General features: G+C 41.8%; 1 protein-coding gene and 1 long non-coding RNA gene across 3 annotated transcripts in view; both read right to left on the bottom strand.

Annotated features, from left to right (window-relative positions):
• Window positions 1-27,350, bottom strand: part of LOC149985555 (uncharacterized) — a 512,847-nt gene that overhangs the window by 17,115 nt on the left and 468,382 nt on the right. Inside the window, exon 3 of the long non-coding RNA XR_016495641.1 lies at window positions 629-7,748. This is a non-coding gene — a long non-coding RNA (uncharacterized LOC149985555). The remainder of the gene's footprint in view (window positions 1-628; window positions 7,749-27,350) is intronic.
• kitlg (KIT ligand) overlaps window positions 22,187-27,350 on the bottom strand; it is a 40,148-nt gene continuing 34,984 nt past the window's right edge. For both annotated transcript variants that reach the window (XM_021578809.3, XM_090208073.1), the window contains one exon: window positions 22,187-27,306. The gene's annotated coding sequence lies outside the window, so the exon portion shown is untranslated. The remainder of the gene's footprint in view (window positions 27,307-27,350) is intronic.

Genomic DNA, 27,350 nt, shown 5'->3' with positions numbered 1-27,350 from the left:
CACTTGTTTCCCTGAGGCCATTCCACGGAGGAAAATCAAAGCTCCCACTATTGTTAAAAGCCCTAGTGAAATTATTTTTAACGTTTGGACTTCCGCACGTGCAGTCAGTATAACCCATGTTTAGAGCTTACTGCTTTGAGTTTGAGCAAAACTGTGATGAAGGGGTCCCTCTTGTGCTGAATGCAGCACGAGAGGTTGTTCAGAAAACTCTCGCTTTTAGTCCGAATAAACTCGTGTTTGGACATCATGTCAGATGTCCTTTGAGTTTGCTGAGAGAGAGGTCGTTGCAGGGCGATATCTTAAAAGCAGGACCAAGTCTGTTGAAGCACGTTAGCCTTTTCCGATACACATTGCACCACGCCTATGAGTTTTCCAGTGAGAATCTGGAGAGGGTGCAAATGAAAATTAAAGTTTGGTATGATAGGAAAGCCCAAAACCGCACTTTCGATGTCGGTGACCAAGTCTTGGTTTCGTTGCTCGTTCTGGAGTCACCGTTGCAGGCTCGCAGTTCAGGCACTTACCTCATAGTGGAAAAAAAATGGTAATCTGGATTATATCATCGCCAGACCGGAGCGCAGGGAAAAATAACCTGGCTATGTCATGTCAACATGTTGAAATCATACTTCACCTGCTAGGATCGGGTGACGAAGTCAGTGGAAACCGGTAGTGATGATGTGCTTGTGGCCACTGCTGTCTCTGCTGACTATAGTCTTCCTCAAGAGTACGAGGAAAGCCCAATACACCCTGTACTGGTTAGATATTTGAGTAACTCTGAGATTCTCGAAAACCTTGATGTCTTTTTGGCACACTTGTCTCTGTAGGAAAAAAAAGCGAGATTATTGCATTGCTTTTAGAATATCAGAGCTTCTTCTCAGATTAGACAAATGTACTAGAGCATGACTGAGGACTCATGAGAGGAAAGTTACTATGTATATTGCAAGAGTTTCCTCTTGAAAATTAGACATGTCTGTGGTAAGGACAACTTGGTTGTGATTGTCTCTCGGGTGGGCAAAACCTTTTGTGTTTTGTATTTAGCCATTATGTTGCTCTGACTTAATGTTTTTCAGTATTGGTGATAAGTTTCCGAAACTTGTGAGTTTTAGGCAACTATAGAAAAAAAGGGAAACAAGTTTGTATATTGTCTTATATTCAATTGTTGACAGCCAATAGATGCCATGTTTATATTGGAGTAGGCGACACATAAGTAGCGACACATTTAAGTTGATTATGTTGTAAAATTAAAGTTGTTTTCTGTTGGTGGTGAGCAAACTTGTCCAACAAAAATATAAGATATTGTTGTCTTAAGGAGGAAGGTGTGACAGGCTTTGGTTTTTCTATTTATGTTTTGAGGTTGGACTTTAGCATGTATAGCTCATTAGCATGTTGTGAGCACTGATTGGTGTCACCTTGTTAGTCAGTTTGTGTTACACCTGTGCTGGTTGCCATCTCATTAGTGGGAAGGTGTTTCACATGTGCTGGCCCAGGTGTTATAAGAGTGGCTGGCCCATTATTCCAGTTGTCTTCAAATCAAATCGTCACATGCAACGAATACAACAGGTGTAGACCATACCGTGAAATGCTTACTTTACACGCCCTTCACCAACATTGCAGTTTTAATAAAAATATTTACTAAATCAACTAAAGTTTATAGTCTGGGCTATATACACAGGGGGCACCGGAACCGAGTCAATGTGCGGGGGTACAGGTTAGTCAAGATAATATGTATATGTAGGTAGGGGTAAAGTGACTATGCATAGATAAATCATTGAGTAGCAGAAGCATAAAAAAATAGTCTGGGTAGCCATTTGATGAGCTGTTCAGCAGTCTTATGGCTTGGGGTAGAAGCTGTTAAGAAGCCTTTTGGACAGACTTGGAACTCCGCTTGCCATGCGGTAGCAGAGAGAACAGTCTATGACTAGGGTGGCGGGACTCTTTGACAATTTTTAGGGCCTTCCTGTCTGGTATAGAGGTCCTGGATTGCAGGAAGCTTGGCCCCAGTGATGTACTGAGCTGTACTCACTACCATCTGTAGCGGTCGGAGGCCGAGCAGTTGCCATACCAGGCGGTGATGCAAACAGTCAGGATGCTCTCGATGGTGCAACTGTAGAACTTCTTGAGGATCTGAGAACCCATGCCAAATCTTTTCAGCCTCCTGAGGGGGAATAGGTGTTGTCATACCTTCTTCACGACTGTCTTGGTGTGTTTAGACCGTGATGTGGACACCAAGGAATTTAAAGCTCTCAACCTGCTCCACTACAGCCTTGTCGATGAGAATGGGGGCTTGCTCGGCCGTCCACTATCATCTCCTTAGTCTTGATCACGTTGTCCTGGCACCACACTTCCAGGTCTCTGACCTTCTCCCTATAGGCTGTCGGTGATCAGGCCTACCACCGCTGTGTCGTCGGCAAACTTAATGATGGTGTTGGAGTCGTGCTTGGCCACTCAGCCATGGGTGAACAAGGAGTACAGGAGGGGACTAAGCATGCACCCCTGAGGGGCCCCCATGTTGAGCACCAGCATGGCAGACATGTTATTGTCTACCCTTACCGCCCCGGGGGACGGCCCGTGAGGAAGTCCAGAATCCAGTTGCAGAGGGAGGTGTTAAGTCCCAGGGTCCTTAGCTCAATCATCAAGTTTGCAGACGACACAACGGTAGTGGGCATGATTACCAACAACAACGAGTCAGCCTACAGGGAGGAGGTGAGGGCACTTGGAGTGTGGTGTCAGGAAAACAACCTCTCACTCAATGTCAACAAAACAAATTGTGAACTTCAGGAAACAGCAGAAGGAGCACCCCCCTATCCACATCGACGGGACAGTAGTGGAGAAGGTGGAAGGTTTTAAGTTCCTCGGCATACACATCACAGACACACTGAAATTGTCCACACACACAGAGAGTGTAGTGAAGAAGGTGCAACAGCGCGTTTTCAACCTCGGGAGGCTGAAGAAATTTGGCTTGTCACCTAAAACCCACAAACTTTTTACAGATGCTCCATTGAGAACATCCTGTCGGCTTGGTACGGCAACTGCACCGCCCTCAAATGCAAGGCTCTCCAGAGGGTGGTGCGGTCCGCACAACGCATCACCGGGGGCAAACTACATGCCCTCCAGGACACCTACAGCACCCGATGTCACAGGAAGTCCAAAAAAATCATCAAGGACAACAACCACCCAAGCCACTGCCTGTTCACCCTGCTACCATCCAAAAGGTGAGGTCAGTACAGGTGCATCAAAGCCGGGACCGAGAGACTGAAAAATAGCCAAAAATCTACTTAAGTAGTACTTAAAAGTATCTGTACTTTACTTTTTATATTTGTGACAGCTTTTATTTTTTTACTCCACTACATTCCTGAATAAAATAATTTACTTTTTACTCTTTACATTTTCCCTGACGAACAAAAGTACTCGTTACATTTAGAATGCTCAAGCAGGACAGAATTATGACACCTATCAACATAACCCTTTGGTTATCCCTAATAGGTCCGGTCCCGACAGAGATGGCTGCCTCGCTTCACGTTCCTAGGAAACTATGCAATATTTAGTTTTTTTACGTGTTATTTCTTACATTGGTACCCCAGGTAATCTTAGGTTTCATTACATACAGTCGGGAGGAACTACTGAATATACTGTAAGAGCAATGTCAATTCACCATCATTTCGACCACGAATACGACTTTCCCGAAGCATCGCGCGAACCACTGCTTTTAACCAGGGCAAGGTGACCGGAAACATGACCGAATACAAACAGTGTAGCTATGCCACTGCTCCGCATGTATGCACTGGGCAGCAATAAGCAACCCAAGTGGGAGTCTACAGTCAAGGAAGGAAACTGGGAAATGTATATGAGCGTTGTGCTCATGTTGGATAAATAAGCATTCTGGTATATACAGTACAGTAAGAGCTGCATGCAGATTTGAGAGAGGGTGGGAGAAATGTAATCTAAATCTGTATAAAGAATATCCACCACTTCTAACAATTCGTCCCTCTCATCTGTCTAAATAGAGATATGAAAGAAGGGAAATCAGAAGAGAAAGACATACAGTGCCTTCGGAAAGTATTCAGACCCCATGACTTTTTCCACATTTTGTGGATGGTGCCAGCTTTCCTCCAGATATGACGTTTGGCATTCAGGCCAAAGAGTTCAATCTTGGTTTAGACCAGAGAATCTTGTTTCTTTAGGTGCCTTTCGGCAAACTCCACACAAGCTGTCATGTGCCCTTTACGGAGGAGTGGCTTCCGTCTGGCTACTCTACCATAAAGGCCTGATTGGTGGAGTGCTGCAGAGCTGGTTGGCTTTCTGGAAGGTTCTCCCATCTCCACAGAGGAGCTCTGTCAGAGTTACCATTGGATACTTGGTCACCTCCCTAACCAAGGTCCTTCTTCCTCGATTGCTCAGTTTGGCCAGGCGGCCAGCTCTAGAAAGAGTCTTGGTACCCTTCTCCCTTCTCCAGATCTGTGCCTTGACACAATCTTGTCCCGGAGCTCTATGGCAACTCCTTTGACCTCATGGCTTGGCTTTTGCTCTGACATGCACTTTCAACTATGGGACGTTATATAGACAAGTTTGTGTTTTTCCTGATAATGTCCAATCAATTGAATTAACCACAGGTGGACTCCAAGTTGTAGTAACATCTCAAGGATGATCAATGGAAACAGGATGCAACTGAGCTTAATTTTGAGTCTGAATTCTTATAAGGTATCAGTTTTTATTTGTATTTTTTTTTTGTTGCAAAAATGTATAAAGACCTGTTTTCGCTTTGTCATTATTGTGTGTCGATTCCTGAGAAAAAAAATAATATTTAATACATTTTAGAATAAGGCTGCAATGTAAAACAAAAATATAATTAAAGTCAAGGAGGAATACTTTCTGAAAGCACTGTATGAAGCATGCAAAATCTGTCTCATTGGACTATGTACCTCTTTAAGAATCAATAAAGATATGAACGAAGGCAATTCGGTTCTCCGTTAAGATAAAGTAGGAAGAGTGCACATTTTTACAAGGAGAAGCTGTTAAAACTGTAGCATTTGATGACATGCTACAAGTTGATGTGGAATTTGCAACCATGATTCAAATTCAGAATTTAAGGTTGCGTTAGAGTAACTGTCCTTTGAATATCTCACTTTTAAAATACTATATTCTGTTAACGCATAATGTTATTGGCTCATCCTATATACTGTAGTATTTGTTTCTAAAAGATACATTGGAGAAAAAACAACCCACTTAAAATCCCACCTCAAACTTGTATCTGAAACAGACCATTTCAAAAATGCTTGCGCTTTCCTCAGAGGAGGATGATGGCCAATCAGTGGTCTACTGGTATTCATATTTTTTTTATGACCGGTATATGCCCACACCATTCTGTTTTTGGGGTACACCCACACCATTCCAACACAGAAAAGCTGATTTTTAACGTACTTATCCTTTTTGGGAAATAACTATTTCACTCGTATTTTAATTAATTATAGGTCATATTTCATAGAAATCTGGAAACACCGGACAGTTACTTTTTAAATAACATCACATGAAGATTGATTCAAATTCCGCAAATGCATTTATCTCCACATCCTTATTTCCCCCTTTTCCACAGATAAAAAAACAAACATCTCCATGCATAGCTCTTCCTCTCTGAAGTGGGTCTTGTGGGACTACGCTTTCCTTGTGTCTATTTTTACCCATAGTGTTGTGTTACAAAAATAAATACAAATCGAGAAACTCATCTCGTAATCATCTTTAATGAGCTCAACAGAATCTGCAATTCATTATGAATGCCTATAAAAATGGGCTGCAAGCAGACCCCTCATTTGAGAGTGATTCCTGCAGTTTCTCGAGTGGCCTGGATGACAAGTGGATATGTTTGGATTCTCTGCACCAAGCAAAAAATAAACAAATCCGGTTAAGCTTAAAAAAGTATTTAAAGAACTACTGAACATGTCGATTGGCACGTGTTTTTCTGTTGTTCATTAATTTAAAAAAACGAGATTTCAGTCTTGGAGGTGTGTTTCCTGACCAATTCCGCATTTGGTTAAGGATGTCTGCCCCCCATGAGACACTGTAGCCTATTTCACGTCCTCAAAATCCCCAGAATAAATGTAAGATAACTCAAGAAATTTGAAAATAAGTTTGACCTTTTTGCTGAGGATGTTTTAGTTGTGCAATTTTACATTTAACGAATAAATAAACATGTGACGTGTTGTCTTATGTAAACAAATTCGGGCTGCTGGGCAGGTCTGTCTCACTGTCTATGCTATTGGATAGAGGGCAATCACCGCAGCTATGTACATCGTTAAATCAAAACCCAGCCTTAATTTACCTGTTGTGATGCACGGATATTCCAAAAATCTCATTTTGAGGAGAAATTTAATTACTAAATTATACTATTTATACTTTGTAGTCAATTTTGACACTAGAATAACTGTTCCTGACTCACTCGATGCCACATGCTGTTTTCAAAGGGAGTCGGTACTTTTTTAAAGGCAGTTGCTCTTTAAGGACCAACAAATTCAGAGCTGTGCAATATAGATTGCAAAATAGTTGGGAAGAGATTTTTGCTGTACCGATTCCATGGCACATGGGAATAAATATCACTGAATGACATGGCATGGGGACTGGTCTTGATAAATCAATCAGATTTTTATTTGGAAATGTTAGGATTATTTTGCTCTTCACTATCACAATATTAAAAACGTTCAATTGTTAATTAATTCAATTGCTTTAGCCGACATGCTGTGGTGAAGGTGCACATGGGCTTATTTATATAATGAATTCGGAGGGCAGAAATGATTCAATATTAAAACTGCTATGACAAATACACCGCCCATAACCACAGGGCTCTCCAGAGGGTGGTGCGGTCGGCACAACGCATCACCGGGGGCAAGCTACCTTCCCTCCAGGACACCTACAGCACCCAATGTCACAGGAAGGCCAAAAAGATCATCAAGGACAACAACCACCCGAGCCACTGCCTGTTCACCCCGCTAACATCCAGAAGGCAAGGTCAGTACAGGTGTATCAAAGCTGTGACCGAGAGACTGAAAAATAGCTTATATCTCAAGGCCATCAGACTGTTGAACAGCCATCACTAACACAGTGAGGCTACTGCCTACATACAGACTTCAAATCTTCGGTCACTTTAATAATGACACTTTAATAATGTTTACATATCTTGCATTACTCATCTCATATGTATATACTGTATTTTATACCATCTATTCCATTTAGCCTATCCCGCTAGGTCATTGCTCATCCATATATTTATATGTATATATTTTTATTCCATTCCTTTACTTAGATTGTGTGTATTAGGCAGTTGTGGAATTGTTAGAATACTTGTTAGATATTGCTGCACTGACGGAACTAGAAGCACAAGCATTTCGCTACACTCGCAATAACATCTGCCAGCCATGTGTATGTGACCAATAAAAATGTGATTTGATTTTGATTAGACCTCTCACTAAAGACGTGAGTCATACAAAAGTTATACTTAAATCCGAACTGGTTTTGCAGCACGCAAAGGTCTTTGTTTGTCAGACAAACCATTGGGTCGAAACTATAGAACAGTACAAAACAAGAGAACACGCATGGTTAATGTCCTGAATTTGTTTTAATGACGAGTCCGCTCAAGTTTCTTCAACTGTCTTCTGACTGTGATTAGAGTGATGTTGATGTTGTGCAGTGATGCCAGCAGATTCCAGATTGCCGATCGCTCTTCATCTTCAACCATCAGTGAGTCATTGGCGTGAATAGTCTCGCTGGAAATGGAATACCACGGTAGATGCATTTGTGAATTCAATCGCTCTTTTTAATTATTTAGGACTCCTTTCTCTTCTCTGTGCTGGAGTCTTTTTAAGAATAAAGTGAACATGTTGTTGCTTACCCGCTGCTCTGAGACAAGCATGGGGACTGGTCTTGATAAATCAATGCGATTTTTGTATCTGTTTGGGAATTGGTTAGCTTACAATTAGGGTGTGGAAATGTTAGGATTATTTTGGTCTTCACTCTGTCACTTAGTAACGTACTAAGTCACATTGTACAGTGCCAACTTTATTAACAAAACTTTTATACTATTTCTTATTCTCCTATTTTCTTCTCGCTAAATAAAAAAGGTACTGTAGTTGCCCAGATACTTCCCACCTTTCCCTCAGCTATACTCTCATGGCTTTTCCTATAACATCTGCCTCCATCTAATCCTTGGTCAGTGTTACTGAATCAGGCAGTGTCTGTCAATGTATAATTTTGGTTTTTTCTTGGAATATAAACACTCAAATTAATTTAGCTACATTTCTTAAAATCAATTCCAAATACTATGTTCTTACAAAAAAGGTTTAACACTTTCTAGTACAGCCAAACGCTTCTCAAATATGTGACTCACCACCTAGATTCGGTCTTATGTAGCAAAATTAGAAATTGTGTTTTTTTACATTAGATAAAAGTAGAGATTCAGAGCTACAAAATTGTATATCATACACTGCATTTGAGGATCAATGAGAAAGTAATTCTGCTTTGAAAGTTGATCAACTTGTAAACTCACTTTCGTGCACACTTGAAGCTCTGGCCGATGATTTGTTTCTCTCTGGATAACATTAAAACAGCCTAACCAGTTCTTCTGGCAACAATTTCATTACGCTTTTTTGCAGACGTTTACTGACACATTCAATGGGTGTGGTACACACATCACGTAACATTAGCTAATGAGCCAGACAGCCAACGTTAGCTAGTTAAACAACAATGCCACAGTGCTGGGAGCTAACCGACCATGTTCAATGTTAGCTAGCTTACATTAGGCTCTAACTAGAACAGCACCCGGCTCTGGGAAACAAATAAAGTCAGCATGGGAGCCAGCCAGCTAACTTTAGCTAGCTAGCTAACAGTACACTTTAGCTTAAGACATGCAGTGAGGGAAAAAAGTATTTGATCCCCTGCTGATTTTGTACGTTTGCCCACTGACAAAGAAATGATCAGTCTATAATTGTAATGGTAGGTTTATTTGAACAGTGAGAGACAGAATAACAAAAAAATCCTGAAAAACGCATTTCAAAAATGTTATAAATTGATTTGCATTTTAATGATGGAAATAAGTATTTGACCCCCCTGCAAAACATGACTTAGTACTTGGTGGCAAAACCCTTGTTGGCAATCACAGAGGTCAGACGTTTCTTGTAGTTGGCCATCAGGTTGGCACACATCTCAGGATGGATTTTGTCCCACTCCTCTTTGCAGATCTTCTCCAAGTCATTAAGGTTTCGAGGCTGACGTTTGGCAACTCGAACCTTCAGCTGCCTCCACAGATTTTCTATGGGATTAAGGTCTGGAGACTGGCTAGGCCACTCCAGGACCTTAACCTCTCTAGAGTAGGGGGCAGCATTTGGAATTTTGGATGAAAAGCATGCCCAATTTAAACGGCCTGCTACTCGGGCCCAGAAGATATGATATGCATATAACTGGTAGATTTGGATAGAAAACACTCTAAAGTTTCCAAAACCTGTTCAAATAGTGTCTGAGTATAACAGAACTGATTTAGCAGGCGGAATTTTGGTTTTGTAGTTTTCTATTCAATGCCATTACAGTATCCATTGACTTAGGACTCCATTTGCAGTTCCTATGCCTTCCACTAGATGTCAAGTCTTTAGAAATCGTTTCAGGCTTGTATTCTTATGAGGGAGTAAGACCAGTCTGAACGAGTGGACCCTAACGTGACGCAGAGTTTTTTCAGGCGCATTTGAATTTCTTGTTTACCTTTTATATTGACAACGTTATTGTCCGGTTGTAATATTATAGATCATTTAGGCTAAAAAACAACCTGAGGATTGAATATATACATCGTTTGATATGTTTCTATGAACGTTACGGATAAAATTTGGATTTTTTTTGTCTGATTGTTTTGACTGAGTTTGAGCCTGTGGATTATTGAAGAAAACGCGCCAACAAAACTGAGGTTTTTGGATATAAAGAGACTTCATCGTACGAAAGGAACATTTATTGAGGAAATGAATGTCTTCTGATTGCCACCATATGAAGATCAAAGGTAAGGGATTCATTTTCTCTATTTCTGAGTTTTGTAAAGCTTCTGCTTGGCTGGTTGCTGTTTGTAATAATTTGTCAACTGGGCTATGTTCTGGGCTAGGTATGTTCTGGGCTAGGTGTGCTTTCGCCGAAAAGCGTTTTATAAATATGACACTGTGGTTGGTTTAACAAGAAGTTAATCTTTAAACCTATGTAAAATATGTTTTGTTTTCTGAATTTTTATAATGAGCATTTCTGTAATTGAATTTGGCGCTCTGCAACCTCACTGGATGTTGGCCAGATGGGACGCTAGCATCCCACATACCCTAGAGAGGTTAATGTGCTTCTTCTAGAGCCACTCCTTTGTTGCCTTGGCCATGTGTTTTGGGTCATTGTCATGCTGGAATACCCATCCACAACCCATTTTCAATGCCCTGGCTGAGGGAAGGAGGTTCTCACCCAAGATTTGACGGTGCATGGCCCCGTCCATCGTCCATTTGATGTGGTGAAGTTGTCCTTAGCAGAAAAACACCCCCATGTTTGACAATGGGGATGGTGTTCTTGGGGTCATAGGCAGCATTCCTCCTTCTCCAAACACTGCAAGTTGAGTTGATGCCAAAGAGCTCCATTTTGGTCTCATCTGACCACAACACTTTCACCCAGTTGTCCTCTGAATCATTCAGATGTCCATTGGCAAACTTCAGACAGGCATGTATATGTGCTTTCTTGAACAGGGGGACCTTGCGGGCGCTGCAGGATTTCAGTCCTTCACGGCGATGTGTGTTACCAATTATTTTCTTGGTGACTATGGTCCCAGCTGCCTTGAGATCATTGACAAGATCCTCCCCGTTCTCATGATCATTGCAACTCCACGAGGTGAGATCTTGCATGGAGCCCCAGGCCAAAGGGAGATTGACAGTTCTTTTGTGTTTTTTCCATTTGCGAATAATCGTACCAACTGTTGTCACCTTCTCACCAAGCTGCTTGGCGATGGTCTTGTAGCCCATTCCAGCCTTGTGTAGGTCTACAATCCTGTCCCTGACATCCTTGGAGAGCTCTTTGGTCTTGGCCGTGGTGGAGAGTTTGGAATCTGATTGATTGCTTCTGTGGACAGGTATCTTTTATACAGGTAACAAACTGAGATTAGGAGCACTCCCTTTAAGAGTGTGCTGCTAATCTCAGCTCGTTACCTGAAATCTTTCTGATTGAGAGCGGGTCAAATACTTATTTCCCTCATTAAAATGCAAATCAATTTATAACATTTTTGACATGCGTTTTTCTTGATTTTTTTGTTGTTATTCTGTCTCTCTGTTAACATAAAACCTACCATTAAAATTATAGACTGATCATTTCTTTGTCAGTGGGCAAACGTACAAAATCAGCAGGGGAACAAATACCTTTTTCCACTCACTCTATAGCTAGCTTGCTAAACAATATTTTGAAGATAAATACACAACACAGAGTATGAGAGGACAAGAGTACTAAAAACTAAATAGAAAACTACTGGTCAATAGGGAATTGTCAATGTAAGTAGGAGTTGGTTTTCAGTTCAACAGCTGTTTAGAATCTGTGGAATGTCAGTCCTGAACTACGTGTGCTACTTTCTGTACATTGAGTCTGGAGCAGGATACTTCTTATTTGGCCATTGGCCCAGTTGTACTGCAAGGACCTCTGATTGGTCAAACCCAGACTATAAATTACATCCTGTTCCTTTATTCTCTGGAGAAAAGCTGAGGACAGGGGAGACTGAACATCTACCTCCCAGCATAACACATACAATTTGGCCTTTTCAAATAAATGGTGGACGAGTGGGGTAACATCTCACAGCAAGAACTGACAAATCTGGTGCAGTCCATGAGGAGGAGATGCACTGCAGTACTTAATGCAGCTGGTGGCCACACCAGATACTGACTGTTACTTTTGACCCCCCTTTTGTTCAGGGAAACATAATTCAATTTCTGTTGGTCACTTGTCTGTGGAAATTGTTCAGTTTCTGTCTCAGTTGTTGAATCTTGTTATGTTCATACAAATATTTACACATGTTAAGTTTGCTGGAAATAAACTCAGTTGACATTGAGAGGATGTTAGTTTTTTGGCAGAGTTAAATAAATATACAACTTTTGACATTAATGTAATGCCATTGTTAAGTGAGAAAACCACTCTGGAAAAGGGCGGAACAACTCTTTTTGAGCATGAAATAGATTTTAAATTCACTGTTTTTTGATATAAAGAACCATTTCAAAGTAGAGGAGGAGGCATGGGTGAAAAAGTCAGACGTGACCCCCACCTGTGGCTTCTCTGTTCCCTCTATCTATCCTCAAACTGAATTGTGCAAGGCAGATCAGGTTTCAAGCATCTGGTCAGTACTGTCTGGCTTTGCATCGACAGATTCTGACAGCAGTCACAAACAATGTCTTAGGCCAAACCGAACACAGGCTGTAAAAGGAAGTAAAGATAAACATCTAGTGACAGTAATCACACAAAACAGCATCTCCAAAACAGTTGGATGAATGACCAAAAACTTTTAAGCATCCACGAGACGTGGGTATCAGAGTTGTGCAGGTTCCGAGTGAAACCAACAACATTATTCATTCAGCAAAAAAGAAACCAGGTGTATGTCATTATTGCGGGATTTCTGGTCACTGGCAACGAGAATATCTGAAAAGAAAACGTATTTCATGAGAAGTGGCCAGGAAAAGCAGGGTCCATCTAAGGGAAAATGGAATCAAGACCACAGCCCCAATGACACAATGCTGATGCAAAAAATGTAAGAAGCTCTCTCCGGCTCAGCAGCAGAGTTTTAGTGGATGCTGTGGAGGAGGTAAACTAAAAGACGCACCAAAGGAAGTTCATCTCTCGGAGACAGAACGCGTCTCCATCTTGAGAAGTATGACGGCTGCATGATCCCATTGTGTTTATACTTGCGTACTATTGTTTGTACAGATGAACGTGGTACCTTCAGGCATTTGGAAATTGCTTCCAAGGATGAACCAGTCTATAATTTTTCTGAGGTCTTGTCTAATTTCTTTCCCGTGATGTCAAGCAAAGAGGCACTGAGTTTGAAGGTAGGCCTTGAAATACATCCACAGGTACACCTCCAATTGACTCAAATGATGTCAATTAGCCTATCAGAAGCTTCTAAAGCCATGAAATCATTTTCTGTAATTTTCCAAGCCGTTTAAACTCACAGACATCATTCAGAGTGTTTTCTATCCAATACTAATAATAATATGCAAATATTAGCAACTATGACTGAGGAGCAGGCCGTTTGATATTGGGCACCTTTCATCCAAGCTACTCAATACTGCCCCTGCAGCCATAAAATGTTAAAGGCACAGTCAAGTTAGTGTATGTAAACTTCTGACCCACTGGAATTGTGATACAGTCCGTAAACAATTGTTGGAAAAATTACTTGTGTCATGCACAAAGTAGATGTCCTATCCGATTGTCAAAACTATAGTTTTTTAACAAGATATTTGTGGAGTGGTTGAAAAACAAGTTTTAATGACTCCAATCTAAGTGTATGTAAAACTTCCGACTTCAACTGTAGGTGAAATGTACAACTTTTTCCTGAAAATTGGGACATGCTTACTTAGGGAAATCTATGTGAAATATCTCTTGAAACCAGGACATGTCACTTTCAGTTGTTTGTTTCCTTCGTTACAGGTTATGAAACTCTATCGTCTGAGGCTGCAGCAATATCCCTTGACTGTACCTGAAACGAGACAAGATCACCGGTGAAGTGCAACCAGCGGAACGGAAGAAGAATTCCTCAATACCGTCAGACTTTCAGAATAGTTAACTATGTGGGACTGATACCAGTGTGGAAGAGCTGGTCACCTTTAAAGGACTTGGTGAATGATTACATTGACAATAAGAAGATTGAATATTATTGTCTTGCAGACAAGTGAAACATGTTTGAAATTATTCTCCTTGTGAGTTTCCTCCTAATACAGGATGTGGATTGTGTTTCCATTTCTAACACAGAGAAGGATGAGGGACAAATGTCAATACATTTCTGGTCCTTTCTTTACACTATGCCACGGTAGTCAAAGTAGTTGTGGGGTTTGTACTCATGCGGAATATCCCATGTCTGTTGAATTGACTCTCAGTAATAACACTATGACTACTTTTTATGCCAATAACCTTCAGTAATATCATCAATAATGCTACGATAGGTCCTAATGGGACTTACTTTATCTGTGGATCCTATGCCTATTCCTGGTTACCAAAGTTGTGACGAGGGTCGTGTTATTTGGGATATGTTGTACCCCATGTAAGATATTCTGTGAATTCACCTTTTTCACACCGTGATAAACATGTGATTACAGAAACAGAGATTCTTTGCGATTGCTTTTCCCTCTTATGGTATTTCTAAAATAACACGGGAAGTTATTAATATGGCTAACTCTTTGGATATCCTAGCTAATAGTACAGCTGAGAGTCTTGAGTTAATTACAGCTGAGATGGTTGCCATTCGGACTGTGGCAATGGAAAATTGTTTGGCCCTTGACTATCTTCTGTTCGCCAGAGGGGTAACATGTGCTGTTATTGGTGCTGAATGCTGTACTTACATTCCTGAAAATTCTGATGAAATAACTAACCTAATCCAAAAGATCAGGATTATGATATTCAGATGATCCAGATGATTTAGGCTTAGTCATGTGGTTGTCTTCCACATTCTGTACATGGGGAAGATTTTTGGTGGGCATGATACTTCCAATAGGTGAAGCTGTGGTTATTTTTCTTATCCTCATCCAGGTTATCAAGTGAGCTATTGCCCGATGTTTGTCTGCTAAAAACCGACTGTTACGTGATAGGGGATATCAAAAGATTCATCAACCGTGTCCTTTTTGAGATGGGTGTCAGTAGTGTTCACAAGAACGTGGTTGGGATCATAAGGGTCATCATCACACCAAGCCTCATGATTGTGTGCCTGTGGTAACTGTCTTCGGGGCTGTAACGAACCATGCTCTTTCAGGTGTGTTGTATCACACCTGTTAATACCCCTTTTCTATAAATTTTTGTGAAATCTATTTCTTATTGCAACGAGTAAAATATGCCCTTTGTGTTTTATAGAAATGCAAAGTGTTTATTGTGAATAAATTAATGCTTACTGATGTTTTTATTATGTCTATTTTGTTGTTTTCTAAAAATACATTTTAAGTCAATTTATTTTTTAAATGGGGAAGTATAAGAATATTTTGAAGATAAATACACAACGTACAGGATGAGAGGACGAGAGTACTAAAAAATAAATTGAGTTTAATGGTCAATAGGGAATTGTCAATGTAAATAAGAGTTGGTTTTCAGTTCAACAGCTATTTAGAATCTGTGGAATGTCAGTCCTGAACTTCTTGTGCTATGTTGTGTATATTGAGTCTGGAGCAGGATACTTGTTTTTTGGTCATTGGCCCAGTTGTACTGCAAGGACTTCTAATTGGTCAACCCCAGGCTAGGGTGGGGGATTATAAATTACATCCTGTTTCTTTGTTATGTGGAGAAAAGTTGAGGACAGGGGAGACTGAACATCTACCCTGTTCAGATAAATATATTTTTCTCCCTCTGATTTGCTTTCGGGTTTGTGTTATTGAAGAAAAAACATCAACTGCTAACACTAGGTAAACAAAGTGTAAGTTCACACATGTCACGTTAGCTAACGAGCCAACCAGTTAATGTTAGCTACTTAAACAACAATGAACAGCGCCAACAATGCCACAGTGCTGGGAAGCTAACCAACCATGTTCAATGTTAGCTAGCTAACATTAGGCTCCAACTAGAACAGCAAATGGCTCTGGGAAACAAATAATAACATCAGCTCGGGAGCCAGACAGCTAACATTAGCTAGCTAAGTAACAGTACACTTTAGCTTGAAATTAAACCACTTTCTGTCAAAATTAGACGTGCAATATATGAAAATGTAACTAGCTAATGTTAGACTATCTCACCTGTATACATCATCGTGCACGGACGTGTCTCCCTGTCAGGAATGTCATGCCATGGTTGCCCTTAGTTTGATGATGTAATCCGGAGACAGTTGTTTCCTCCAACTCTTTAGCTATCATACTCTAATTCCACTGATTTCAAAACTTGATCCTCCAGAAAGTGGAGAGTCACACTTATGCAGCGCCACTACACAATACATTAAAACAATTGCATTCAACAGGATTACCAACACAGACTAACAAGCTTCTATGGCAGACCAATCTGAACTCCTCTTTCGGGATGTCCAGCCCACTCATTATCTCAGCAAATCATGGTTGCGGGAAGGTTTGCCAGCTTTTTCTGTGGATTAACCAACAAGGCTCGTAATTTAACAATTTTATTCGTATTTACAGATGGCATACAAGTCTGTTATTAAGGCACATGGAGGATCGGTGACGATCTGGGGGTGCTTTAGCAAGGCTGGATTCAGGCAGATTTGTCTTTGTGAAGGACGCATGAATCAAGCCACTTACAAGGTTGTCCTGGAAGAAAACTTGCTTACTTCTGCTCTGACAATGTTCCCCAACTCAGAGGATTGTTTTTTTCCAGCAGGACAATGCCCCATGCCACACAGCCAGGTCAAACAAGATGTGGATGAAGGACCACCAGATCATGTCATGGCCAGCCCAATGCTGACCTCTTGCTCAGGAAAGAGTGGGGACTGATAACCCATCGAACACGCAAAAGGCGAGAGACCATTGGCTGAGCAGGGGAGGGTGTTGCAGGCGCATTCCACCCACACAAGTTGCTGGCTCCAGGTGGTGGGGTTGGCAGAGATGAGGCAATGAAGAGTTGTCTCAGGTCCTGATTGGCTCGCTCTGACTGGCTGTTAGACTCGGGGTGAAACCCAGAGGACAGGCTGGCCGACGTCCCAATGAGCCTACAGAACGCCTTCCATAATGGGGATGAGAACTGAGGACCATGATCGGAGACCATGTTTACCGGAAGTCCAGGGATCTGGAAGATGTGGTGCACCATGAGGTGGGCCATCTGCTTGGCTGAGAGTAGCTTGGGGAGGGGAAGGAAATGGGCTGCCTTAAAAAACCTGTCCATCACCGTAAGGATAGTGGTGTTGGGAGACCAGTGACGAAGTCCAGGGATAGATGTGACCAGGGACGGTTAGGGACATGAAGTGGTTGAAGGAGGCAAGCCAGAGCTTTGCAAGGAGTTTTATTCTTGGCAAACACGGTGCTGGTGGCGACGAACGTGGAGATGTCAGTAACCAAGGTGGGCCACCAAAAAGGTTGTCGTACAAAGGCCAGGGTCTGACGGAAGCCAGGATGGCAGGCCAGTCGAGAGGAATGAGCCCCTTCCAGAACCAGGGAACTGGCAGAGTCCGGGACAAACATCCGTTTAGCCGAGCCCCCCCGTCTAGGGAGGAGGGACTCGGGGTCCGATGGTGTAGCAGAGGTGCTATAGAGGCAAGACAGCGCATCCGGCTTCACATTCTTGGATCCTGGCGGTAGGAGATGGTAAAGTTGAATCAAGTGAATAGCAGGGCCATCGAGCTTGCCTGGAGTTGAGGTGCTTGGCGGTGCGGAGATATTCCAGGTTCTTGTGATCTGTCCATACTATGAATGGGTGTTCTGCCCCCTCTAACCAGTGCCTCCACTTCTCCAACATTACCTTCATAACGAGTAGTTCTCAGTTATCCATGGTTTTTTGACACGATGGGAGAGGATGGATTAGGATGGGGGCGGTAGTGAATTGGTGCTTGAGGTCCAAGAACGCCCGGTCTGCAGCTGGAGACCACGTGATCAGGACCTTGGAGAGGTGAGTGCTGAAAGGGGGGAAGCCAGTGTGCTGTAACCCCGGATGAACCGTCAGTAAAAATTGGCGAACCCCAGGAAGCATTGCAGCTGCACTCTGGAGGTAGTTTTCGGCCAGTCCACCACCGATCTCACCTTTCCAGGATCCACTTGCATGCAGCTATGATTTATCCAAGGAAGGAGATGGTGGTACGATGGAATCTGCATTTTTCTGCTTTGACTAACAGCTGTTTCTCCAGATGATACTGGAGGACTTGCTGGACATGTTGTTGAGCTGAGCGGGAAAAAAACTAAGGATGTCATCAATGTAAATGAACACGAACCGGTTCAACATGTCATGGAGAATGTCGTTAACCAGGGCCTGGAACACACCAGGAGCGTTGGTCAGTCCAAATGGCATCTCCAGGTATTTGTAGTGCCCGCTAGCCATGTTAAAGGCGATCTTCCACTCGTCCCCTTCCAGTATCCGTACCAGATGATAGGCGTTCCGGAGATTCCAACTTGGAAAAGATGGTAGCCCCCTGGTGAGGCTCGAAAGCCGGGGCAATGAGTGGAAGCAAGTAACGTTTTTTAACCGTGATGTCATTCAGGCCCTGGTAGTCAATACACGGCCGCAGGGTTTTGCCCTTCTTCTCCACAAAGAAGAACCCTGCACCGGCAGGGGAGGCAGAAGGACGGATACCCCCTCCTAAATGTACCAGGGTAGCGTCCAAAAAACTAATGTCGGCCCCAGAGTCAATGGGTACCCAGAGAGATTTGGACCGGTTATCACAGCAGGATGGCATGGACAGGAGTGTGAGTAAGCCGGAGACTGGACATTCTCCGTAATGCCCACAACATACTTATACCTCCTTATGAGCAGTGTCTTTTTACATGGCAGGTAGAAATGTAATGTCCCGTAGTCCCACAATACAGATAGCTCTTGGTGTTCAGTCTGTGTAACCGTTCGGCAGGAGACAATCTAGCTCTGCCAAGTTGCATAGACTCCGGAGGACGCGAGTCGGCAGACCTCAGTGATTCCCAAGGGAACTCGGGTAACCTCGGATTCTCTCAGCAATATAGAGGTCAGAGACTTCCGGGATTCCTCTGAGGCGAAGTGGAATCTATGGACGAGCGAGGGGGAGTGCTAACAGACCTCCACTCCCTCCTACGTTTCTGTAGTCGCCCATCGATCCAGATGGTTAAGGCGATGAGAGGGAGGAGATCGATGGGCAGCTACTGGGCTGTGAGTTCGTCTTTCACCTCCTCCATGAAGGAATGTGTCGAACAGGGCTTCTGGGTTCCTGGCACTCTCGGCGGCCAACGTGTGGAAATCGACTGCATAGTCTGCCACACTACGGGAGTCTTGCCATAGCCGGAGTAGCTTCTGAGCAGTTTCTCTTTGAAAACAGAGAATCAAACCCTTTCTTCACCTATGCCATGAACTCATCTAGACTGTGGCCCTGGCAAGAGCCTTCCTTTGCATTAGTGTTATAAGACACGCTACCTTCGAGCAGTCCGTGGGAAAAGAAGAGGGCTATAGCTCAAAGATGAGGGAGCACTGGGAGAGAAACCCCCGGCAGGTCCCTGAATCTCCAGCAAAGCGTTCTGGATGAGGTAAGCTGGGTTCTCGGCAAGCCGGGATGCCTGGGGGGATGTGCTGCTGACAGTGGGGTTACTGAGAGGCTGGGAGGTTACGGTAGTGGCTGGCTAATACACAATCCATGGACTTGATCCAGCAATGTATGGAAAGCACGGTCGTGGCTTTCTGTCAAGGTCTGGAATCCTTCCAAAAGACCTCAAAGTAACTCCTCGCATTTCCCAATGGTGGCTCCTTTGGAGGAGATGGCGTTGAGGAGCTGGTCCAAGTCTGCTGGGTCAGTCATGGCCCGTTTGTACTATCATGACTCAGGAAAAGACCGGTGCAGACAGTTCGAATCCCAGATGCTTATTGACAAAACAGGGGGCAAGCAAACGACAGGTCAGGGGCAGGCAGAGGTCAGTAATCCAGGGCAGAGTCAGAAAGTTACAGAATGGCAGGCAGGCTCAGGGCATGCAGAATGGTCAAAACCAGAATAACTAAAAACAGGCACTGGACAGAACAGGTGAATGGGGAAAAACACGCTGGTAGGCTTGATGAGACAAGACAAACTGGCAACAGACACAGGTATAAATGCACAGGGGATAATGGGGTAAATGGGTGACACCTGGAAGGGGGCGGAGACAAGCACAAGACAGGTGAAACAGATCTTACTGCAGCATTACTGTGAAAATGGAGTAGGCAAGTGGAAGGGGGTGAATGTAGGAAACTTATTTGTCTGCTATATCCTAAGGACCAAAATTGCCTGAAAAAGATTGGCATTACTAGACAAATTTACCAGTTTCATTTGAGGACAAAACTGTTTCCAGCTGTGACATAAAGGTTGCACAATAGCTTGGAAGAAATGTTTGATGTACAAATTCCATGGCACATGGTGTATGAACTGATACATAAAAAACAGCGTGTCACGTTCGTTGTATGGAGGAGACCAAGGCGCAGCAGCGTAAGATGAATACATACTTTAATGAAGACGAAGAAAACTTAACAAACTATACAAAATAACAAAAACGACCGTGAAGCTATGATACAAAATTGCAAACACAGGCAACTAGACATAGACAGTAACCCACAAAATACCCAAAGATGGCTGCCTAAATGTGGTTCCCAATCAGAGACAACGATAAACACCTGCCTCTAATTGAGAACCAATCTAGGCAACCATAGACATATATAAACACCTAGATGATAAACAACCCCATAAACCTACAAAACCCCTAGACAGTTCAAAAACACATACTTCACCCATGTCACACCCTGACCTAACCAAAACAATAAAGAAAACAAAGAATACTCAGCTCAGAGTTTTTTTTTTACCAAAAACAAGCTACATGGAGACAATATCAGAATAAATGATCTGGGTGGGATGTTTTTGGTCACAGGTTCAGGAATGGCAAAAAAATCACAACATTAATTTAAAATCAACCCTTCAAATAGCAATGTTGGGCAATTTGGAAAGCCATCAATCAACAATATAATAATTATCTTGTATCTTTAATGTACAATCTGTGGCTAGTCTGCGATTAGAGAAGTTCAAAGTTCATGTGAGACATCACAGCACAGTTGAAAAACACGTGAAAATCAAAGGGTGTCTATGGATATAGGTGGGATGGGCCGAGAGTAGCAAACGGTTGGGTTTAAAAAGCTCATGATCGGTACTAGTTATTACTGAAAACACAATATAGATGTCCAAATACTAACTATCCACAATGTTGTGTGTGTGTATAAACACATAAATACATATGCCTATGCTCAAAAAGAAAAAGCTACAAAAGCATTTGGTATGTTATGAATTTGGAGAAATTCATTCGGATTATATTTTGAACACCTGCCTCCTGAAAGGTCTGTGCACGGCCCTGTTTCCCACACATGCCTGAGTCATATATGCTTCATAGCAGTAGCTAAAGCTACAAGGATGTACAGTCCTGTACATATCCTGCTTATATCTACAAGGTACACAAAAGGCCTAACACAATGTTGGTTGTGGTCGTAGCCATTTCATAGCATGGACTGACATTGGCTAATAAATAACTACAGTGCCTTCAGAAAGTATTCACAACCCTTGACGTTTTCCACTTTTTTGTGTTAAAGTGAGATTCAAATGGATTTAATTTTCATTTTTTGTCAACGATATTGATGAAAATATACTCAAATGACTTTGAGTATAGAGCCAAAAGAAGGAAAATGCTTCACTGTCCCAATAATTACAGAGGGCACTCTATGACATATTGTGAATTCACAGCCATATCAAATATTGTGGTGCGACAAAAAGCATGCAGGACATATGGATCTCAGAGGATGAAGAAATTAGCCATTAGTCAGCCACCTGACCCATGACCATACCCTTGGGTTTACCTTAGTTGAGGCCGATAAGTCGCTGCAGTTTAGGTCAGTCCTTTCTTCGATAGTCATTGTCAGAAATGTTACAGTTCTGTACTGTATGTATATTCACAGCAACACAATGCTGTATTCACACTGACATATTCAACATGTTTGTTGGCTCTTTATTTACTCATGATGATAACAATGATATGATCAGATGCTGCTATTTAGATGATGGCGCCACCCATAAAATGAGTAGTTGTTTATTTGAATACATCTTTAGAAGGAGTGAAGTCAGGGGAGATGTGTTACTTCATAGTTTTGATGTCTTCACTATTATTCTACAATGTAGAAAATAGTAAAAATAAAGAAAAACCCTTGAATGAGTAGGTGTGTCCAAACCTTTGACTGGTACTATATATATATATATATATATATATATATATATATTTCCTTTGCTCTACAAGGTATACTGCATTTCTTTATATCAACTTTTATATAATGATCAGCAAATACAACTCAGCAACACTGCATATTTGGATAAGTGTACTTTATTCATATCATATCATATGTCTGTTTTCATTTATACAATAATACAGTAAACAGTAGAGTGTTGCCCAGCTTTCGCCTGGGTCACAATTACGTTTTCTTTTGGCACCCAGACTTACTTCCTGGAACACATAGACACAGAATTCCTCAATTAAAATTTTAACATTAGAAATATGGAATTATATTTTGATGGTGGGAGACTAAGCTAAACACCACTGTTCAGGGCACAGCTATATTTTCAACCAAAATAAGCTAAAGAACATATCAGAACTGATACCATAGCATATTTAAGGCTCTTTAATTTTACCGTTATTTTACCAGGTAAGTTGACTGAGAACACATTCTCATTTAGAGCAACGACCTGGGGAATGGTTACAAGGGAGAGGAATGAGCCAATTGGAAGCTGGGGATGATGGTATGAGGACCAGATTGGGACTTTAGCCAGGACACCAGGATTAACACCTCTACTCTTACGATAAGTCCCATGGGATCTTTAGTAATCACAGAGAGTCAGGACACTCATTTAACATCCCATCCGAAAGACGGCAACCTACACAGGGAAATGTCGCCAATCACTGCCCCCCTGGGGCATTGAGATATTTTTTAGACCAGAGGAAAGAGTACCTTTACTTACCTACTGTTCACCTAACACCTTTTTTGCACTATTGGTTAGAGCCTGTAAGTAAGAATTTCACTGTAAGGTCTACACCTGTTGTATTCGGCGCACGTGACAAATAAACTTTGATTTGATTTGACCACCTACTAGCCTCTCCACCACCACTTCCAGCAGCATCTGGTCTCACATCCAAGACCAACTCTGCTTAGTTTAGGCAAGCCAGCAGTGGGATGCATGGTGATATGCTGCTCACTCTTGCTCTCTTCACTATGGACTGCAGGGCTGTTGAGGCTCCGTGGAAAGACATCCAAAATAGCACCCTATTCCCTATATAGTGAACTACAGTGTATTCAGACCCCTTGACTTTGACATTTTGTTACATTACAGTCTTACTCTAAATTAGCAGATTTTTTTCTCCCACCAACAATCTACACACAATACCCCATAATGACAAAGTGAAAACAGCATTTTAGAAATGTTAGCAAATGTATGAACATTTTTTAAATATTTGCTATGAGACTTGAAATTGAGCTCAGGTGCATCCTGTTTCCATTGACCATCGTTTCTACAACTTGATTGGAGTCCACCTGTGGTAAATTCAATTGATTGGACATGATTTAGAAAGGCCTCACAGTTGACAGTGCATGTCAGAGCAAAAACAAAGCAATCGGGTCGAAGGAATTGTCCATAGAGCGCCGAGATAGGATTGTGTCGAGGCACAAATCCGGGGAAGGGTACCAAAACATTTCTGCAGCATTGAAGGTCCCCAAGAACACAGTGGCCTCCATCATTCTTAAATGGAAGAAGCTTGGAGCCACCAAGACTCTTCCTAGAGTCAAACTGAGCAATCGGGGGAGAAGGCCCTTGGTCAGGGAGGTGACCAAGAACCCGATGGTCACTCTGACAGAGCTCCAGAGTTCATCTGTGGAGATGGGTGAACCTTCCAGAAGGACAACCATCTCTGCAGCACTCCACCATTCAGGCCTTTATGGTCGAGTGGCCAGATGGAAGCCACTTCTCAGTAAAAGGCACACGACAGGCCGCTTGGAGCTGCCTGAAAGGCACCTAAAGGACTCTGACCATGAGAAACAAGATTATCTGGTCTGATGAAAGCAAGATTAGTGGCAGCAGCATGCTGTGGGGATGTTTTTCAGCGGCAGGGACTGGGAGCCTAGTCAGGATCGAGTACCAAGTACCAAGAGATCTTTGATGAAAACCTAATCCAGATTGCGCAGGACTTCAGACAGGGGCGAAAGTTCACCTTCCAACAGGACAACGACCCTAAGCACACAGCCAAGACAACACAGGAGTGGCTTTGGGACAAGTCTCTGAATGATCTTGAGTGGCCCAGCCGGAACCCGGACTTGAACCCAATCTAACATCTCTGGAGAGACCTGAAAAAAGCTGTGCAGCGACGCTCCCCATCCAACCTGACAGAGCTTGATAGGATCTGCAGAGAAGAATATGAGAAACTCGCCAAATCCAGGTGTGCCAAGCTTGAAGAGTCATACCCAAGAAGACTCAAGGCTGTAATCGCTGCCAAAGGTGCTTCAACAAAGTACTGAGTTAAGGGTCAATACTTATATAAATGTTATGTCTGGTTTTTTTTGTATGCATTTTGTATAAAAATCTGTTTTTGCTTTGTCATTATGGGGTATTGTGTGTCGATTGATAAGGGGAAAAATCTATTTAATCAATTTTAAAATAAGGCTGTAATGTAACAAAATGTGGAAAAGTCAAGGGGTCTGAATACTTTCCGAATGCACTGTACATAGGGAATAGGGTGCTATTTGGGACGCAGACCTATAGCTCTGTGTTCATAGGCTCTAAGACGGACAAGAACATAGGTGATTCCACCACATTTCTGTTCACAGCTTAAACCACGTTTCAACTCATTGCAATATTCATACAATATGTAAAACATCTGCAAACCTTCTGAAGTTAACTCTTTAAAAGCTTACATGAATGTTTTGTTGTGGCAATTTTTTACGTTTTTTTATTGTATCAAGGGGGATATGAAAAAGAAAACACTTACTCACACCAAGCATTTTCAGCTGCTCATGCTGAATCTGTCACTTTATGAACACCAATGTGTTTTTTATTTTATTTTTACCTACACTCCATTTTGCATGATAAAAACACTCTTCTAACAGAAAAGTGCAAGATGAAAATGTCCCAAATACACTTGGTGAAATAAACAGGTTTTACCATTTGAACCGTTTCCTATAAAAAGAGTACAACAGCTAAAACATTACATGCAGGCAGGATTTTCTAAATTAAACTGGAGTTTAATGCATTTTTCTGTCACATGTTATTTAGTGTAGAATTGCGTTATAAGAGCTTGGTGTTGTGGAGTATAAGTGTTCAAATGAAGGAGGGTTATTGCTCTGACTGTGTCCTGATATTTAATATGGTTTACACTTAGGCTTAGGGTCCATTTGTTTGGATAGTATCAAAACTGTGTATTGAAATTAGGGTAATGGGTTAACATATAAGGGCCACAATGACAACACAAGTTGTTTCCATTGGTGTGAGATCATTACAACCAGTTGGGCAATGATTCAACACTCTCTAGGTATGGTCCACAACACTTTCTAGCACTTTCTATACCATAGAGACAACCAACATGGTCACAGAGACAACCAACACCTATCAATGAGACGGACCTATCAATGAGACGGGTTCTTGGTCTCAGGCCCTCCATGTTGCTTTTTTTTAAAACGGTTTGCCTCAATTCTTAGTAGTCTCCTGATGAGTTGGTGAAATGTCATACAAAACATTTTGGGTATAATAGAATGATGGCCATGACTGCGGACCCGACTTTTATCAGACTAATCTTCATAATTATTCTGCAATATCGTAGCCTGAGTTGCTGAATACAACAAGAGTACCACACGATTTGATAGACAGTGGATAAACTGCTAGACACTGTCCTCACAGATCATATCACTTTTCTAAACAATGGTGAATTTTAGAGTCTGGTCCTCTACCAACTTTGATATATTCTGGCTTTTGACGTGCGTGTTAAGAACATTTTGTAATATTGTTACCTCAGAAATATTTTTTTTTGTTGCTCACTTTCTGTATAGGTTAATGAAGGTTATTTGGAACACAATTCATTAGGGTACTTGGTTACTGGAGTGACAAGTATATTGTTCAAGTAAAAATGTTTCTTGGCTCAATTTCAATTCATAGCTTTGAACCACTTTAACACATTGTTAAACTGTACAGCTGTGTACATGCAACATACATAATATACCTTATGGGTGGTGAGGCTGTAACATACCAGAACGGAGTTATAATGTAATTGCAGAATCTGATGCAAAACTGGTTTACTTGAGGCTAGACCACCTCTTTCTTGTGCATTGAGGGCATAGAAAAACCTTGCGTTATCAGATCCTCAATGTCTGATCTAAATCAATATGGATATGTAAGATTTACCCTTGATCTACCATTGATTGCTATAGGGACAATCATTTTTTACTGTATATAATGGGATAAATGAAAGTTAGTCAAAGTAGCACATTATTTTTTACATTTACAACTCCAACAAAAGCCTTTCATACAATCCATTCATAAGCAATTAACAACACCATCATACATACATCATTCTATGGCTGTCTTAATATAGATAACGCATGTGTTTATAGATTCCAGTGTGCTGTTTAAGGAGGCTTTATGCATTGCAGAATAATGAGTTATGTAGTCTTTATAAACCACCCTCGTAGACCTTTTCCTGCTCATTTAGTATTTCTATAGATGAGCTGAATCACTGACAGTTTCTTTCTCCAACTGCAGCAATATTATGCTGTCAGCATTCCGAGTAAGCAAATAAATAAATACATCGCACAACCTCATCCCTTCCGTACGTACATAGCCAAAAACATCAAATAAAACAGATGGTTAAATCTGAGAATATTTCTAGATAACTCATTTCAAAATAGATTCTCAGGGAACGTCCAATGGAAACCAAGATGGAGAAGGAAGTGGAGTGGAATGCTGCTGAGAAGAAGTTGAGGAAAGTGAGGGCAGGGCGACTAGAGGTAGTCATTTATGCTTCAGTCCTAATGAAAGAAAGCCATTTATAGGTGTTTGTTCTATGCTGCGTTCTTGAGTAGAACCAGTGTCCATGCTCCAGCCAAACCTACAAAAAGTGCAAACGGGGGAGTGCTTGTGAAATCAACATTGTCCCGTGAAGTTCACTGTGTTTTGAACAGTTATTGGAATCTCCAGATGTTTCCATGAGAATCACACTCTCCTTTTCAGCTTCATTTGATGAAATTTGATAGTAGATGACAGGTTAATATACTCTCGCAAGAACAACTCCCAGCTTATTGCAGGAGTGATAAGACAGCACATTTTTGTGTGCCATTATCTGGTTCTGGTATGAGAAGACTGTCAGTTTCTGGACATGAAAGAAGCAAGTCTTTCACCGTAAGAAATGTAGTTTTATGTTTGCTCACTCTTTCTTAGATGACTCCTCTGTACACCTAAGAGAGAGAGAAAGAAGTGGATGTATAGTAAATTAGTGTTA

The sequence above is a fragment of the Oncorhynchus mykiss genome, chromosome 1 (assembly GCF_057628025.1).
Source record: "Oncorhynchus mykiss isolate SJ-2025 chromosome 1, ASM5762802v1, whole genome shotgun sequence".
In the NCBI taxonomy this organism is placed as follows: domain Eukaryota; kingdom Metazoa; phylum Chordata; class Actinopteri; order Salmoniformes; family Salmonidae; genus Oncorhynchus; species Oncorhynchus mykiss.
This window is presented reverse-complemented; position numbering and strand designations above follow the sequence as displayed.